The sequence below is a fragment of the Stomoxys calcitrans genome, chromosome 3 (genome assembly GCF_963082655.1).
Source record: "Stomoxys calcitrans chromosome 3, idStoCalc2.1, whole genome shotgun sequence".
Lineage (NCBI taxonomy): Eukaryota > Metazoa > Arthropoda > Insecta > Diptera > Muscidae > Stomoxys > Stomoxys calcitrans.
In genome coordinates this window covers 1,497,869-1,518,074 of record NC_081554.1, presented here as the reverse complement: position 1 = coordinate 1,518,074, position 20,206 = coordinate 1,497,869, and the positions used below count along the sequence as shown (strand labels likewise).

The following is a 20,206-nucleotide window of genomic DNA, read 5'->3' as shown; positions in this document are numbered from 1 at the left end:
TCCAAGATCACTCCTAAGTATTTGACCTTGTCAGATGTTGATATTGTTTTGCTGAGGAAACGTGGTGCATCAAGTTGACCCAACTTCGTTTTAACACCACCTTCGGGTTAACATTGGGACCCCTGGGTCTAGCCCAGTCATATGCCATATGCAAGACCTTTTTGGCCATTCTGCATAGCTGATTCGGATCCTAACCCATAAGAAGTAGCATAACATCGTCTGCAAAGCAGACGGGTTCACATCCACGAAGAGGACAACTATCATCAAAAGACTCCACTAGTGCAGTCGTAGTCCTGTTGACATTGTCGCCAATGTCTGCTATGCTTGGACAATCTAAATTATCTTGCTCAAATCTTCTTGTGAGTAGTCTGCCGTATTTGGGCCAGTTGGTTTTTAACTTATTATGGAAGCTTATTGGATTCAGCGCTGGCCGTGCTATTAAGAATTAATGCTCCATGGAGACTCTCCAATCCTTAACTTCATCGATTAGATTTTCCGAATATATTGTCACATCTAAAACCTCCTCCCTAATCCTCGTAACAAAGGTAGCGATGTTACCAACATTTAGTGCTATTACGTTGTTAGTATTGAAGAATTCTGCCAGGGATCCTTTATTAAGGCAATACGAATCTTGCTGATTTTCTCCTTCAGAGCGTGAGTAGCTGTCTCGCTCCGGTAAAGGTTTATCTGGATGACCTCAATCATTGATCTCCCATTAGATGGGCTTCTTGGAAGTGGGCGATGGTCTCATTGTTTACTCCCTGTTCTTCAGGCTGCATTGAGTTTCCCGTCACTGGACTGCCTGATGTTTTCATATTAGAACCTTCAATTAGAGTGGTTCATATCCATATCCAATTATGGTCGGAATTGGATATGGATCAAGAAGTCAATATCCATGATCTATTTTTACGTTTAAAAAAATGAACTTTATGGAAAATTTGGTAAAGATCAGGCCAAGATTGTCGCTTCTCCAGCTTTAATAGGCATATCGGATGAAAGATATATGTGGCAGCTATATCTAAATCTAATCCGATTTTTATGAAATGCGCATTATTGGGACGTCAAACAAAAACACTTTATGCCAAATTTGGTAAAGATCAGACCAAACGGGCGGCTTTTATATCGAAATCTACATCGAAATCTAGGCCGATTTTTTTCAAATCAATAGCGTTCTCCCAAAATTTCAAATCAGACGATCGGATTATATGGAAGCTATATCAGATTATAGACCGATTCAGACTATAATTAGCACGATTGTTGAAAGTCGAAATGGAACGCTACGTGTACAATTTTGAGTTTACAATTGCAGCTTCTAGGAGCTCAAGAAGTTTAGTCGAAGAACCACTTTATATGGGAGCTATATCTTAATCTGAACTGATATAGCCTATTTGCAATCCCCAACGACCCACATCAATTAGAAGTATTTGTGCAAAATTTCGTGTAGCTAACTTGACGCGTTCGACCCCTATCGAGATTCCCACAGACGGACGAACAAGAAGACAGACGGACGAACTTTACTGTCTACTTGAAGGAGTCTCAGATCAATATTTCGAGGTATTATAAACGGAATGACTAGATTAGTACACCCCCCATCCTATGGTGGTGGGTATAAAAACAAGTAAAAACGTGCGTAGTTGCAAATCAGTTTAGGTGAAGGGCATATTTATCTTTATGTCAAATCAGGCAAGAATTGAAGATTACAAAAAAGCCTTATCATATTATGCACCGATCTAGACAATACCAACCATAGATGCTTGAAGTCATAACAAACAAGTAAAAAGGAGTTAAGTTCGGCCGGGCCGAACTTTGTAAAGCCACCACCTCGGGTATATATGTAAAGCACCTTTCATCAAAATCCGGTGAGAAATGCATACCTTATGCCCCATAGCAACTATATCGAAATATGTTCCGATTTGGACCAACTACTTATAAGTTCAAGTCATTGTTCAATCGTATATAACAAAATATTGGTCTTTTTAGAAGAATTATCTAAAAATAAACCGATGTGAAGCATTTGCGACAAGGATGTCGAAAAGCCAAACATAAGTCACTGCGTCAAATTTAAGTTAAATTCGATTATAATGCGCCTTTTATGGGCCAAAAAGCTTAAATCGGCGGATCGGTCCATATTGCAGGTATATCCAAATCTGGTCCGATCTGTTCCATATTGCAGATGTATATCGAGGGGCTTAACACAACTCACTGTCCCAAATTTCGGCGACATCGGACAATAAATGTGCCTCTTACGGGCGCAAAATCTTCCGTTTGCAACACATCTTAGTGAAAATCGGATATTAAATGTGGCTTTTATGGACCTAAGACCCTCAATCGGCGGATCGGTCTACATGACAGCTATATCCAAATCTGGATCGATCTGGGTCAAAATGAAGAAGAATATCGAAGGGCCTAACACAACTCACTGTCCCAAATTTCAGCAAAAACGAATAATAAATGTGGCTTTTATGGACCTAAGACCCTCAATCGGCGGATCGGTCTACATGACAGCTATATCCAAATCTGGATCGCTCTGGGTCAAAATGTAGAAGAATATCGAAGGGCCTAACACAACTCACTGTCCCAAATTTCAGCAAAAACGAATAATAAATGTGGCTTTTATGGGCCTAAGACCCTAAATCGTCGGATCGGTCTATATAAGGGCTATATCAAGATATAGTCCGATATAGCCCATCTTCGAACTTAACCTGCTTATGGACAAAAAAAAAACTGTGCGAAATTTCAGCTAAATATCTCTATTTTTAAAGACTGTAGCGTGATTTCAAGAGACAGACGGACGGACATTGCTAGATCGTCTTAGATTTTTACGCTGATCAAGATATATATTCTTTATATTGTCGGAAATGGATATTTCGATGTGTTGCAACCGGAATAACAAAATGAATATACCCCCATCCTTCGGTGGTGGGTATGAAAACTACGAGAGAAATTTCAGTCAAATCTGACAACAATTGCAGCTTCCATGAGCTCAAGATATCATATAGGGAGATGGATTGGAGCTATATCAGGTTATAGACCGTATTTGAGCACGAAGTCGTAACACAACAATTAATCAAGTTGGAAGACAATTTGCAATCCCCAACGACCTACATTAAAAGGAAGTATCTTGCCAAAATTTCAGGAAGTCAAATTGGAAAATCGGTTTGTATGGAAGCTATAACAGGCTATGAACCAGTTTGAGCCATAGATAACAAAACACCACATTAAAAACTTTAGACAATCGGCTAAGAATTACTCCTCTTAGGGACTTATTCTCAATATTATCTCGAGATTTGGAGCTGTATATAAACATCAACCGATTTGGCACCATTTGCAATCCCAACTGACCCATTCTAATAAGAAGTATTTATGCAAAATTTGGGGTTCATAGCTTTACTCGTTTGAAAATTGACGAACGTATTTTAAACAGATGGTCGGGCGGACGGATAGATAGGACATGGATAATATCAAGACGTTTAAGAAAAAATACACTTTATGGGGTCTTAGTAAGTAAGCCTCCATTCTATGGTGGAGGGTATAAAAATCCATCCTTAGCTCGCAAGGATATAAAGTACCAAGTCTGCAACTCTAGAACAATTACAACAACTACAAATGCAACACAATTTGTCCTATCATGTTTCCTTTACATACCAATAGCAAAACCAAGAACATTTTGAAGCAAAACGTTTACCTTATTCAAGTACTAATAGTGTCAAGTGCCTAAAGTTTAAAGACTCCTTTAATATCAGAGACCAAAAACGGTAAATTTTTGTTTGTTCACAATGTAGATGTCATGTTGATCTGCATTCTTGTTATATCCAATTTTACATAACCAAATAGAATGGTAAATTGCAACATGGCTAAAATCAAAGAATGGATGTTCAAATCTTTAAAAGGGGTGAAACAATAGGACTACAAGCGCCCACTTTTGGTTTGTCACACTTCTCATGCAGTTGAGCTGAAATCGATTTGAATATTTTAGACCAACTGACGAATATGTCACACCATTGCAGCTGTATGCGATGCTGACCATTGCATTTATGGCAAAACTCCATCAAATTTCGTTCAACAATCCAACCAAGCCACTAACATCGAATCGTTACATTCACAGGGAAGAGACAGGCTTCTATTGCTAGAACTGAATTTGTGTTGCATCTTCTTTTTTCAGTTTTGTTTGCCTCTTCCACTACATTTCACCGTAATTTGTTAAAATCACAATTGTGTAATTTTGCAACCAAATGACATTTTGCAACCGACAATCGACGCCTTTATTTGCAATATGCCCAAAGCAAAAGGCTATGGGGCAGTGGCTATTGGGTAGTGAACCTCAAGCGGCAGTGGCAGGGGCAGGAGCAAGGCTGGCGTACATCCTGCCGATGGCCAAACGGCAGCCATGGTATGCATGACAATCATGGTGATTTCGAAAATTGCACCAACACAACGACAATGGCAACAGCAACAGCAACATCAGAGTCCACAATAAACATCATGCATCAACAGCATCGTAAACATTATGGCAAAACGGAGCGGATGCATACGCGCTAGCCTACCCTGTACATCAGCAAAACATCAATAACAACAAACATAACAAAACACAATGCAACACACACAAACCCACACACACAAACACACACAAGTGCCCACTGCATTCACTGCACACAAAATAACTCAGGCAACATACACGTAAATTCCCAATAAGGTAAGGGCAGGCAGTGGGCGTGTAAGGGCTGTTGCTGCATGCTGGACCGGGTAAACAATAAAATTCCGTTGGTCATCATTTTGCCCAACACAAAAATTCAAATCTCCGTTTAATGCAAACGTGTTTTGTACTTTCAAAAAAGGCCGGGGACATACATTATTCTGTCATTGCATTAGAATTGACGAGGAGCGATAAATCGGCACAAGAAGGGTATTGAGAACTTCATTAAAGATGTAAAGTGTTGGGCGGGCATGCTTCTTCATTCATTGAATACGAGATGTACATAGTGAAATGTTAAGATTTAGATTTCCCTAAGTCGTATCATGGCAACTCAACTATGGTTGCGTTGCCAGAAGATAAAATCATGAAATAAAAATTAGTATAAAGGTAGAAATTTTTGTCAAGCTCTTTGGACGATTTCTATTTATAGGTGAAAAATCGGATTAGCTGTGGAAAAAGGAAAAAGGCCGATACGCATATTTGGCATAGCTGTTAGAAATCAAATTTGAACCAAATCGGATAAGGATTGTGTACAGTTTGAGATCACGAAGTCAAATTGGTGGGTCGATATGGATCTGTTTGGGCCTGCCGACCACCATCAATCGAAAATGTTCGATCGGACGTTAAAGTGTTTTCGACAGAAGGACAGGCGTGGGGTCTTACGTCAATATTTCAATGAGTTACGAAGCCTTCCAAAAAGAAACCACATCCTTCACGGATGTGGAAGATGGTCGCTGAAAATGGTAAAGAGCCGCCCTCTTACCTGAGAGTGGCAAAGAAGCACAACAGAGATGAGCTGCAGTCATTGACATCAGCAGTGCATCTGGTAGGATTCTACCAGATCATCGGTCCCAAGAGAAGGATCTGGTTATCGAACGGGTTTTCGAACATGTGTTGAACTCTTAGGCGGTCCACCCACCCTTAACTCACTCCCTGGGAAGCAAAGCCCAATCTGGTGTAAAAGATCTACATCTCCCAGCTCACTAAGGCGAAGGTCTTAGCCAGTGGCGGGGCGGCAATTCACGACGGAATGCATGGAGGAAGTATTAAATAAGCAAAACCAAGTTTTGGTCGCGAAGAAATGGGAAGTCTTCCACAGTTTGGCTATGACCAAACGGATGGGGCACTACGGGACCAAGAGTGTCTTTTTCAACATTAGAAAGACTAGGACAGGCAAAGATCCTAATATTGAGACACCTGGCAGTGCAGTAGCAGGACACTCAATGCGGACTTACGAACGGGGAGACTACGTTAAGACCATCACCTAATCCCAAGAAGCCCATTTACTCAAGATTTGGTAGATTATGATTGGCAAATATCCTAGTATGAAAAATCAGGCATGGCAGTGAGAGGAATCTCAATGCAGCCTAAGAAGAAGAAGAACAGGGAGCTAAGGATGAGGCTATCACCCACTCCCAATATGTCCCTTTACTAGAGGAACAATGATTGAGTTTATGCAGCTCTGATGGATAAAATGAGCAAGGACAAGATTCATATTGCCTTAATTCAGGAGTCATGGACGACCCGAAACAAAGTTTATGGACTGAACCATATCAAGTAGGAAATATTTTATGCTATCACTGGTATTCAGCCGAGGACCTGCGTTATTTGTCATACAAATTTGAATTATATTTTTTTCCACATTTGTCAACGTCGGATGCAAAAGAAAGATGATGGAGCATGATGAGACAAAGAGACGGCGGAGCATACCTGGCATCACTTTATCTGCCTTTCGACTCTCACGCACCGCCACCCACGTCGGAGCTGCAGAAACCGGTGAGGAAAGAAAAACAGACAGAAAATCAGGTACTAATAGGGTGCGATGCGAACTCTCACCACATTTCATGGGGTGGTACCAACATTAATAAGCGAGGCAAGCCCTGGCAGAATTTTTGAATATTAATGACCCAATAGCACTAAATGTTGGTAATATTGCTAACTTTGTTAATAGGATTAGGGAGGAGGTTGTGACAATATGTTCGGAAAATCTAATCGATGAGTTTCAGAGCTGGAGTGTCTTCATGGAGCATTCCTTCTCTGACCATCGCTACATTAGGTTCGGAATAGCACGGGCTGTGCCGAGTCCTTTAAGTTTCCATAATAAGTTGAAACTAACTGGACTGGAAACTGAGGATACACTCAGCAGAAGGCTGGGGCAAAATAATTCAGAATATCCAAGCATAGAAGACATTGACAACAATGTTAAGCCTGGCAGGAGGCAAAGGTGGTATTTATACCCAAGCCCGGCAATGCAAGTTATTCGACACTAAAGGCCTACAGACTAGTAAGCTTTACGGCCATTCTACTCAAAACCATGGAACGTATTGTGGATACCATGATAAAGAGTAGGACATCCAGCGAACTGCTCAAATACAAACCACATGCCTTTGTCAATGGAAGATCGGTGGAGACTGCCCTGCACGAGGTTGTGCATAAAATAGAAGAATCCTTCGATGCCTAGTCATTCACATTGGCGGTATGCATTGTCATCGAGGGGTCTTTTAACAATGTGTTGACCGACACACCGATCCAATCCTTAGACCAGTATGGTGTGGACTGGGTTCTTAGAGACCGGATAAATCATTCGCTAAGGAACAGGTGGGTAAATTGTAAAGTCCTATGACATAAATATAAATAAGAAGCTGCCCATAAAGGATGCTGACTGAGAAAGAATTTCAATCCGACTACTACGTCATGTTATAATACTTCTTATGGGTAAGGATCCGAATCAGCTCTGCAGAATGACCGAAAGGGTCTTGAAGATGACATACGACTGGGCTAAGTATAGAGGTGTCAATGTTAACCCAGAAAAGACTGAAATCTGCCCGTTCGCGAGGAAGTCGAAGGTGGGCTAATTTGACGCACCACGTTTCCTCAATAAATTTCGACTATCGATATCTGACAATGTCGAATACTTAGGAATGTTGTTAGACAGGAAACAGAATTGGAAGTATTACATACTGAAATCTTTAGGCAGAGATCCGGGCGATCACGGAATATGTAGAGTGGAATGGTGTTCACGCAAGGACGTCGAGTGTGAACATTTTTACAGACAGTAAATAGGCCATCAGGGCAACAACAACCAGGATAATAAGGTCGCGAACTGTATAAAAGGAGTATAAGATGGACGTTAACGCCTTCTCTGAGTATGGCACAATCTGCATCGTTTGGATGCCGGGTCATAGCGGAATAAGGGGGAATGAAAGAACAGACGATTTGCCAGTGAAGGGCAGAGGACTGCCGTCAATAAACTTAGTTAACCCGAAGCCTTTGTGGTATTTTGCTGATTAGGATTTAAAGAAAAAAATCTCTTTGGAAGCGTTGGACATTCTACACTCAAATAATTTTCAACCTCAACACTAGTTAAAATGAACTTAATTTGGGAAACATTGAACTTTCTATGGCGCTAAAGAATTATATCCCCATTACGAGTTCAATGCCACAGTCATCAAATTCAGTTTAGTTCAACACTAACTAACAGTTATTAAATTATACTTACTTCCGAGCATGTTAATGTGAACTCCAGCAAAATAAATTCAAACATTTTAATTACATATATTGAACTAAACTTGCAAATTACTTCGAATAGTTCAATCGGTAATAAGTTTCGAAAGAGCCATCTTCGATGATAATATGCTTTTACCCATGTTTCGTAAAGTGCTTGCTTATTCCAAAGAAATTAGTTTAAGTAAAATTACTAACAACACAACACATCAACTCATGACAAGTTAGTTTTTTTTTTATACCCTCCACCATAGGATGGGGGTATACTATTTTCGTCATTCTGTTTGTAACTACTCGAAATATTCGTCTGAGACCCCATAAAATATATATATTCTTGATCGTCGTGACAATTTATTGTGAATGGGCCATATCGATTCATGTTTTCATATAGCTGACATACAAATTGATCTTGGGTCTTGACTTCTTGAGCCTCTAGAGGACGCAATTCTTATCCGATTGGAATGAAATTTTGCACGACGTGTTTTGTTATGACATTCAACCAATTTGCAGTGTATAGTTCAAATCGGTCCATATCCTGATATAGCTGTCATATAAACCGATCTGGGGACTTGACTTCTTGAGCTTCTAGTGGGTGCAATTCCTATCCGATTTGGCTGAAGTCTTGCATCACGTTTTTTATTATGACTTTCAACAACTGTGCCAAGTAAGGTTTAAATCGGTGAATAACCTGATATAGCTGCCATACAAACCGATCTGGAAACTTGACTTCTTGAGCATCTAAAGGTCGCAATTATTATCCGATTTGCCTGAAATTTTGCATGAGGTGTTTTGTTATAGTTTCTAACAACTGTGCTAATTATGGTTCAAATCGATCCATAACCTGACATAGCTGTCATGTAAACCGATCTTGGGTCTTGACTTCATGAGCCTCTAGAAGGCGCTATTCCCCATGATCCTTCAATACACGTGTCAAATATGGTCTGAATTGGTCTGAATTGGCCTTCAGCCTGATACAGCTCCCCTATAAACCAATCTCCCTATTTTACTTTATGAGCCCCTAAAAAGCCCAACTCTTATTCGATTTCGCTGAAATTTAACACTCAATTCAATTAGCATAGCAATTCTTTTCTTTTAACCTTTGTTTGTCTAAGAAGAGATACCTGGAAAGAACTTGACAAATGCGATCAATGGTGGAGGGTATATAAGATTAGGCCGGGCCGAACTTAGCACGCTTTTACTTGTTTTTTATACCCTACACCACCACTGTGGTACAGGGTATTATAAGTTTGTGCATTCCATTGATCCATTGATAAGTATACCGATCGACTCAGAATCGCTTTCTGATTCGATTTAGCCATGTCCGACTGTCCGTCTGTGAGTCCAAATATTCTTGTAATCAAAATGCAGGTCGTATTTTTTGCCCAATCATCACGAAATTTTGCATATATCACTTTTTTTCGTCCAATGACAAACGCTATTGACTTTGGTAAAAATCCGTTCAGATTTAGATATCGCTCCCATATATATGTATCGCCCTATTTGCACTAAAATGGCCGTAGTAGCTACAATTTTCAACCGATCTGCACAAAATTTGGCACGGACTGTTTTGTTACTGATCTTAACTTATCTGCAAGATTTCACTAAAATCGGTTCAGATTTGGATATATGTGAATTTTAACATGTAGTCGTAGTAGTAGTTTTATGACTGCAGTAGCCACAATTTAAGGCCGATGGTAATTAAAACTTTTAAGAGGTAAAAGAAAAAATCTGAATAGCGGATGGTTCAGTTTAGTAAGGTAATAGTTTTGTAAGGTATAGTTTTCACATTCAGCAAAGCTGAGTTCTTTTACCTCTCTCAACAAACCTCCACTAGGAAATTTTTGGCATGCAAGTCCTTGAATGTCCTGGGAGAAACCCGTTTGTCGTTGTCTATGTGATTTGTTCGTGCAACACTTGACATTTTAACATTACACAAGTGACGTAATGCAATCTGATGTGATCTTCAAATGTGTGCCTCTGCAACGACATTACGCAGCGTTTGGTCACTGGCCACTGGCAAATGGCTGGACTGCTGAATGCACAAAATGTGTCCACCACGACAGCAGCAGTGCCATGGTCATCGCCATGATGGTGATGGTGATGATTATGTATTGTATTTGAATACAATGCAAATTCAGGACGAAGGACGTGAAGATGCAACAGCAATGCCATTCTCCGTATCATCATCGTCGAACGAAACTGACCATAGTCAAACTCCACAAAGTGGGGCCCGTACACCGCTGTGTCATTCATGCCGACTGAGTTATAACAAAAGTCAACTACGGGGAGCAATTGCAACAAATTTCGTATGAGTTTTCCGCATGCCATGCATACGATAATAATGCCTGCGCACTAAAGCTGAGACCTGCAGTTTAAAGCGAATGTTTCTGACTTCCGCAATAAAACTGAATGCGGGCATGGACAATAAAACCTATTTGCTCGTTTTCTTCTAATGTCTAATGGCTTCAATTGTTGTATATGTGTGTGCGTGCAAATTTGAAATGTCCTCATGTAAACATTTACCCGGAAAAAAAGATTTGCTCAAATTGCCGGATCTGTATCTATGCATCAGCTCTTTTTATTAATTTAGATTCTAAACTTTACTCATGATGCGACAAGAGTACGAGAATTCAATCCAAGGCATCAGTAGATTCCCTTCACTGCACATGTCGGGGAGTTGGTTTATTAAGGGGTTTTGCTATGGGCTATTTAAACTAGAAAGATAAGCTAGCAGTTTGACCTTATTCTGATATTCAATTAATTTTCTTTTGATATTTAAAGGCAATAGAAAATTTTTAACAGCTTACAAATAGTCAAAGAATTTTGTATGTATTAGAATATTTTTGCTGAAAGCTGACTCACCCATATTTTTAATCGCAGCATGATCTTACAAAAAATCATATTTTTTTGTAACCGATAATAAGCATTGTGCAAACATTACCTGTTTGTTTTTTTTTTTTTTTTCAACCTCTTTGTTTATTCACAAGGTGTTCTTTTATAATCCAACGAGATTTGCTCGTTAACACGTAATTATCTAAGCAAACACTCACTTCTTGGGCGCACAAAAGAATTTCTCCCTTTGACAGTGACAGCTTTGACATTCGATATCCCCTAATTAACACATGAAAGGCAAGAATTTCAAATTAAAGCAAGCAACAGAGCACACTGCTTTGCCACAACCATACCTCACCATACTTGTGGAGCGATAAGGAGACTCCTTTGTGCTGTCTTTGCTCCGCAGTTGGTGTGCTAAGCCATTGTCCATCATATGTCGAGTTCCTTCCGTACCATTTACCATTTTCGAATAGCTTTCCTCTAATGCTAGGCCACAATAAAATTTCACACAATTAATTTGATGCGATTAACAGGCAAACGTCTGACACGTCAACAGCGCCGTCACGGGCACAATCACTCACCCCCTTTCGCAGCTCGACGTTATCATTACCATTGTAGTCGTAAGCCCAGAAGAACGCTAAATGGAACCGTGTTCTGTCAGTGACTGAATGAATGACTGACTGACGTATCAATGGAAGCTATGCTGCTTCTTATCCAGTTGCTGCTTTGTTTGCCCTCTCAAATAGTTTGGCCCAAAGCAGCTGACCAAGTTGAATTTGTATAAATACCCAAGTCAAGTTGCCTCACCACCCACCCATCCACTTCCCTGGGAACAACCAGAAACTTAGCAAAATAATCTTTCTATTCTTTCATGCACGATTTTTCTTCTTTTGACAATCTCTCTCGGGGGGCTTCACTTGGCAACGTTTCTCACAGGTGTGTCAACAGTTAAACCCTATTATTTAGTCGACATATTGTATGTCCTGTGTCACTCAAAGCTCCAACGAACGTGGGCGAGTGAGTGTTGAAAGTTCACCTACAAAATCCAAGCCAAGGAGAGTTTGTTTTGGCAGCTTTTGTAGTTGGAAAACGTTAAATAATTTTTGAAAAACTAAACTTAAGGATATCCAATTAATGTTGATAAACTGTTGTGATGACAAGGCAAAAAGGAAATTTTAAGAAGCCATTAACGACGAATGGGTCGACAAATATACAGCTGTCTTAGAAAAAATCGAGCATGGGTTATGAAAAACTATATCACAACAAAATATTAATCTGCGACCCCATAAAGAATATGTATCCTTGATCATCTTGATATTCTTAGTCGATCTAGCCATGACCGTTCGCCCATCCGTCTGTTGAAATCTCGATAGCGGTCGAACGAATAAAGATATCCTCTTGATATAGGGAATGCAAATGAGTCACACCCATTCAGATTTGGATATATGTAAATAGCTCCCTTATAAACAGATCTCTCGAATTGTGATCTTGAGCCCCCCTGGAAGGCGACTTTGTTATTCGATTCGGCTGAAATTTTGCACATGGTGTTTTGTCACGACTTTCAATAACCTGATGTTTATAGTTATAGTTTAAACCGATATCTCGATTTGGGATCTTAATTTCCTGGAAGTGGCAATTTTTGTCCCATTTGGCTTTCAACAATCATATCAATTACGATACAACTTAACTTGATACAGCTCCCATATAAAACGATCTCCTTACTTGAGATCTTAAACTCCAGGAAGTCGTAATTTTTAACCAATTTGACAAAAAATTTGTGCGTAGTTTTCTACGCAACAAACAACCGTGGTAAGTATGATCCAACTCGGTCTATAGCCTGATATAGTTCCTACATAAACTGACTAAAACTTTGGGGCCACAGAAGGCTGCTACAGCCCCAAAAAGATTCAATTTTTGGCTGAATTGGTTGAATGTACATAAAGTACACATATGGCCTTAAAACTAACTCGTTTATTTTAGGCTTTAGTAGAATTCATGGTGGTGGGCTCACCACATTCGGCCCAGCCGAATTGGAATACAAAATTTCAATCAAATTTTTTCTTAAGACTTTAAATTAGTAAAATTTTCTTTTAAGACAAAACTCTGATAAAACTTCTTCATAAATCAATGTTACGCTGGATTTGGAGAAAAATTCGTTGAAATTGTAATTCTCAAAGAAAATCAAACGTAAAGCAGTGATCGATTATGTTTTTTTTTTTGGGGGGGGCGAATTATTGTTCAAACATGATCTGTGAAAATGAAAAGTGTTCAGTATGCACTGCCATTTCATCTTGGTGAAACAACGAGGGCGGCTCGTTATTTCTCCTCAAGGAAAACTATGCTCAAACAGTTGCAGCCACTCCCTATGGAATATTCCACTATCCGCAATCTGTGGACGCGCCCGGTTGCTCGCAGCTAAGCTTCTCGTGATAACGAAGAACGCCTCAGAGATTGAAGCTCAAAGTTCCAGCCCGTGTGGCTCATAGTTATCCTATGCTGGGGGCATCGTTTTGGTGCAAGGCCATAGCGGAGTAAAGGGGTATGAAAGGGAAGACGTCTTGACTATAAGAGCCAGTGAACTCCTATGAATAAACTTGGTGAATGTCAAGCCTTTAAAGCCAGTCCAAGTTAAGGGGAGCGGGCGACGTTTTGTGGAACACACTTAGGACATAAGCAGGAATACGATTGGGGAATTCCTTATATAGATTGTCTTTTTTATGTTTGAGAGCGCAAATCAAGCCAATGACTGGCAGAGACAAATGTATGTTAGGGTTGGGCGATTTGGACATCTTAAGAGGCTCTTCGCGTTTCTGATTCTTGGGATTGAACTGACCACAAAAGTAAATCTACGCTGAAAATCCGAGCATCCTCAAGGAAAACTATGCTCAAGCAGTTGCAGCTACTCCCTATGGAATATTCCACTATCCGCAATTTGTGGACGCGCCCCGTAGCTTGCAGCTAAGCTTCTCGCGATAACGAAGAACACTTCAGAGATTGAAGTTCCAGCCCGTGTGACTCATAGTTATCCTATGCTGGGGACATCGTTTTGGTGCAAGGCCTTAGCGGAGCTAAGTGGTATGAAAGGGAAGACGTCTTGACTATAAGAGCCGGAGGACTAATATGAATAAACTTGGTGAATGTGAAGCCTTTCAAGCCAGTCCAAGTTAAGGGGTGTGGACGACGTTTTTTGGAATCCTCTTAGGACATAAGCGGGAATACGATTAGGGAATTCCTTATATAGATTGCCTTTTCCTGATTGAGAGCGCACAGCAAGCCGATGACTGGCTTAGACATATGCATGTTAGAGTTGAGCGATTTGAACATCTTCGCGTTTCTGATTCTTGGGATTAAACTGAGCACAAAAGTAGTCCATACGTCTACGGTGAAAATCGAGCATCCAGATTTTGACTTTTTTGGCTGGTTTTCTCACACTTTAAAACTTTTTCATAGTCAAAAAGTGAAAATGTAGCAAATGCACCATTTTTTGTCACTTTTTTTCTATTTGGGCCTATAACAGCCAAACCATTGTGATTTTCGATACAATACTCAGACAAAAATATTAGCAAAGACAATGGTTAAGATCTCTTAATTACATCGCAAACGCATTGGAAAGCTTTTACAGGTAGTTTTGGCCTTGTAAAAGTGCACATTTTTCTTGAAAATATTCATATATTACCATTTTTGGTTGTTCATATCGCAAAATCAAAAAAAAATCATATACTTAGTATTTGATTGAGAATCTCAATGATTTGACTGTTATAGGCCAAAATATAAAAAAAAAATACAAAAATGGTGAATTTTGGAAATTTTCACATATTCCTATTTTTATTGTATTTATATTATCAATTTATCATTGTTAAATTACCGGAATAGCCAGATAAAACAGCAAATAATCTAAAAACTTTCAATAGTTACTTGACTGTTATTATGAGTGTTTGTGAATACCAAATTTAAAAATCAGTTTAGTAAGTAAAACAAGGGAAAATTACCATGGCAGCCGGTTGTACGTACCGGATTGACCCGATGGAATCTTCATCGGCGAGGGCTGCCGCCTCAGTGTACATGTTCGTCTTTTTTCGTCATGGGAGAGGCACATCCCGGAGTGCCTTCTCCGTACGCTTTTGGTCCGTGCCGGGATTGAAAAGAACCCCGGACCCTGGTTCTGTTCCGTTTGCCAGAACCGCCTTCATCATCGGTCAGTGTCGGTGAGGTGTAACAGGTGCTTGGAGTGGGTACATTTCCGTTCTTGCTCTGGCCTAACTTCGCTACGGGAGTATAGTCATACTGGCTATGTCGCTAGGTGCTGTGCGAACATAGCCAGCAGTGGGTCACAAGCGTCGCCGTCGTCGCCTTCGGCGTCCTCGTCGTCGGACTATGTGACCCCCCCGACCTCTCCCGTACGGCAATTTATGCAAAGACAGCACCCTAGCCCTACTATTGCCAGGCCAGTGTCGGGAAATGTATCGTTCCTGCAGTTAAACTGCAATGGACTGCGAGGCAAGATTGATGAGATTGTAGATTTTATGAGTCGGAAGAGCATATCGGTCGCAGCGATCCAGGAGACAAAGCTGACTAACACCTGCAGCTTGCACAGTTGTCACGGCTACAATGTGCTACGTAAGGATCGCTCAAGGAATGGAGGTGGGGGATTGGCCTTCGTTATACCCCATTCCGTGCAGTATAGACCTATCTCGCCTGGAGTATGGGGGTAGCAGTCAGGTCTGATACTGCCGAGATAGAGATATACAACGTGTATATACCGCCGGTTGGCAGCTGTGTCCCGATTAATGGCCAGGCCTACAGCCCCGACATAAGTGGGTTGCTATCTGGCCATAGTCGTCTGGTTCTGGGGGATTTCAATGCACATCACTCGTCATGGCGCAAGCAGTGGTACTCGCAGACGAGCGTGATGGGATTCGTGCTATGGACCCCGCTAACCCCAGAATCAGCGAGCTGAATCTGGAAATAAACAGGGTAGTCAACGAACATAAGCGGAATTTGTGGCTGGAACACTTGGAGCAATGTAACTTAGGCACCGGTGCAGGCAAATTGTGGGCCACTGTTAAGTCTCTCTCGAACCCCGGTAGACGGGACGACAGGACCTCAGTCACTTTTGGCGAGTTAACCGTGACTGATCCGAAGAGATGCGCCAGGTTGTTCAACCGTCAATTTATCGTGCATCCCGAGAGAGACAGGGCAAGGAGGAGAGCCATTCGCCGTATTCGTGGTCTCCGAGCCGATGAACAGCCATCACAATTTACCGTGGGCGAAGTTACGAATGTCATCCGTGGCGCCAAATCTTCCAAGGCGTTGGGCCCCGACGGAATCTCTACATTGATGCTGAAGAATCTGGATTTACCTGGAGTTGAGTACCTTACCACTGTCCTTAACCTGTCATTGAACACTCTTATAGTTCCCGATGTCTGGAAAATGGGCAGAGTGATCCCGCTACTGAAGCCTGGTAAAGACCCGAGTTTGGGGGAGTCGTACAGACCGATCTCCCTTCTCTCACCAGTGGCTAAGACGCTTGAGGCATTACTCCTCCCGAGCCTCGTAGGAGAATTTCCATTCGCCGAGCATCAACACGGATTTCGGAGACTTCACAGCACAACAACAGCTTTGCATGCCATCACCACACACATTTGCCGTGGCTTCAATCAACCCAGGCCATGTGATAGGACGGTCCTCGTGGCATTGGACCTATCGAAGGCATTCGACACGGTCAGCCATGCCAAATTATTTGAGGACATCGCCAACACGTCCCTCCAGCCAGGCCTTAGACGTTGGGTCGCGAATTATCTGTGTGGCCGCCAGTCATTTGTGGAATTTAGGGATAAGAAGTCAAAACACCGTAGAGTGAAACAGGGAGTTCCCCAAGGCGGGGTGATATCTCCGGCTCTGTTTAACCTCTACCTATCCTCCATCCCACCTCCTCCAGACGGCATAGAGATCGTATCATATGCGGACGACTGTACGATCTTGGCATCAGGCCCCCCACCCATTGATGACATCTGCGATAGGTTGAACGTCTACCTCAACGAGCTTGCCTCATATTTCGCTGCAAGAAATCTGAAGATATCCGCCACCAAATCTTCAGCCACACTGTTCACTACAAATATGCGTGAGGTGAATTCTGAGCTGACTGTGATGGTCGATGGAGAATTGATTCCGACCATCAAGTGTCCCAAAATACTTGGCATCACATTTGACAGCTCCTACACTTTCTCCCCACATGCCACAGCAATAAAGTCAAAAGTAGAAACAGGGTCCTCAAGTCACTCGCTGGCAGCACTTGGGGTGCAGACAAAGAAACCTTGTTGACCACGTACAAAGCAATTGGCCGGTCTGTGGTAAGTTATGCAGCGCCAGTGTGGTCACGTCAGCTTTGTGACACGCAGTGGAATAATATTCAGATCTGTCAGAATGCCGCCCTCCGAACTGCGACGGGCTGCCTCCTTAGTTCTCATGTGGACCACCTCCACCAGGAGACAAAGATCCTACCAGTGCGAAGACATAACTACATGCTGTCTAAGCAATACCTTTTGGGCTGTTATCGCAGAAATCATCCAAATCATCATCTTGTGGATGGATACCCACCGCCCAGAAGCCTTAAGGTAGATCTACATGATCTAGAGCGTGAGGTCCAGCGCTACAAGAGAGAACCTCTAGATCAAGCGGCATATCAAGCGGGTCTGAACAACATTCATGCAGACACGGTAGCAGACGCGTTAACTGGCTACCGGGTGAATGTAGTCCTTGGAGAACGACCGCCACCCATTGCACCCGAAGAAATCGACCTCCCCCGGCAAACCAGAGTGATTCTGGCTCAATTACGTTCCGGCAGATGCAGCCGCCTCAATTCCCACAGAGCTAGGATTGATGCCGACGTGCAAGATGTATGTCCCGACTGTAACCAGGGACCGCACGATACACGTCACCTGTTTAACTGCCCGGCCAGACCCACTCGACTCAGACCCAGATCCCTGTGGACGCACCCCATCTTAGTCGCGGAGTTCCTGGGTCTTGACACTCAACAGAATCAAGCAGACGAAAGATAGTACACAATAAACTGCTACAACAACAACAACAACAACAACCATTAAAATTTAGTAAATATACAAAATTTGTTTCCATTTCCTTGATTTCAACATTTTACACAGAAATGGCAATCAATTTTTTCTAATAATTGAGGTTTTCTATCATGTACACCTGGCACCACCGTTGCTCACTCACCATTGAATGGCATATTTCACACATGCAGCGTTGCGCTGTCAATATCGAATGTATATTTCCTTGACATGTTCCATGCCAAATATGCGTTGAAAGATGACGATGACAATGACGAATAAGAAGACGACTTTCAAGTGACTTGAATGAGTGCAAATGAAGCAGAAAGCTCGAATAAATGTGAATTGAAGTGCATAACAAATTGAATAACTTCGCACCGCCTCTTCCCAAGCGAACAGCACATTTGTAACGCTACACTGCTGAAGAAAAACCCAAGTGTTTGTATATCCTGCATGATCTTCTTGCCATTTTTTTTTTTACACATTTATGTAATGTTCTGTACAATTCAGTTGCAAACCACTTTAATATCGCATCATCTGTGGCTGCTGCAACATTACTGAGCAGCTGCGGTGGATGCAGGGTTATCGTGTGACATGACCACGAGTACTGGCAACGGGGCATGTGGAGGGCATCAACTGAAAAGCATAAACTTTATATAGGAACTCGAGTGGAAAACACTTCAGGCCCTGCTGACACTCGACATAAATTTATAAACTTTTTTTTTGTTCGTTTTGAATTGAGCCACAGAGAGAAATGTTGACAATCAAACAATACTAGCGGGCCATCACCGTCGTCATCACAGCAGCTAGCAAAGGCAATGGAAATCCTCAACATGGTGGGGCTGGAATCCGATCCAATTCCTCTGTTGTGCTTCGCTGAAGTGCAATTCGATTCAGTGGCAGTGTAATGGAATTTACGCGTCACAACGCCACAGTAAACAGCCGTAAGCCAAGTTACCACCATCGTTAGCCAGCTCACAGTGATGGGCACGAGAACGAGGTCGACAGTGACGACTCTTCTCGCTATTGCTCTTTCTTCAGCGGCTCTCATTCATTCATTTATGCTGTGACATCTTCTTATCAGAAACATATTGAACCGTACATATTTGATAAGTGTGTACTTGTTTTTTTTTTTTATTTTTCATTCGTTCACTCTCCCCCAATTTCCCCTCCCCCTTTCAAGTGGGCAACCATATTCCGTTTTTTCTTTTGCTTTCTCTGTCTTCAATTTTTTAATATAGCTCATAACTTTTTGCACTTTTGCCAACGCATACAACCCATCATCATACAGACGCAACTTGCAAGTGTTTACGAAGATACACACACACACACACTCGCCCTCACACAAACATTTGCACATATAAAGTTGACGCAGTGTTGTATTGACAAAGCTTGAAAAGGACATTTCATGTCCTTCCAGAATTATCATTATTTGATTCTCTTCCCATTTCCTATTTCATTATTTTATGATGAGAAGAATGACTATGGTGTTGATGATGAGGATGAGGATGACGATGAGGATGAGGATGTTATTTCCACTCCTTCGACGGATTGTCATTTGCAGCTTCCCTAACAAATTGACATATCGTAGATATTGGCAGCAATCTATTGACAACAGCGATGAGGATTTTTGATAAACTCAAGTTATGACACTTACAATTCTCGGGATTAAAGTGTAATTTGTTGTTGTGGAATTTGTTATTCCATCCTTGTCATTGCATCCATTTCTCTAATGAACAAAACTGATAATAATTTCATGGACTAGCATTTCAAGCAGTATATGTCATGTCAAAATTCACAGGAAGTACTTTGGCCAAGAGCAGATAAAGCCATAATTTCCACCCTTAAGGACAACAACAGCAAAAGAGATTGCAGATTAGCGAAAATTTTCATTACGATTTTCTAGAAAAGAACATGCAATCGCCTTAAATTAATTCTTAACGAAATATTTGGATTATAGGACTTATTCAATTACATTTGGATTGCAGTCTTCAAGTCCCCTAAACCAGCACGAAACGCTTCTCTCAGTTGTTGGTGTGTTTTGATCTCTGGCTTAGGTTAGGTTAGGTTTAAGTGGTTAGTCTGCCATCAGACTCACTTAGACGTT

The 20,206-nt window shown here is 41.4% G+C and overlaps 1 long non-coding RNA gene across 1 annotated transcript; it reads right to left on the bottom strand.

The window, feature by feature from the left end:
- Window positions 1-11,126: 11,126 nt before the first annotated feature.
- On the bottom strand, window positions 11,127-11,680 carry LOC106090827 (uncharacterized). The gene is made up of 3 exons (XR_001221900.2): window positions 11,614-11,680; window positions 11,383-11,518; window positions 11,127-11,308 (listed from the first exon to the last, which is right to left on the bottom strand). It is a non-coding gene; the product is annotated as an uncharacterized LOC106090827 (long non-coding RNA).
- Window positions 11,681-20,206: the final 8,526 nt, after the last annotated feature.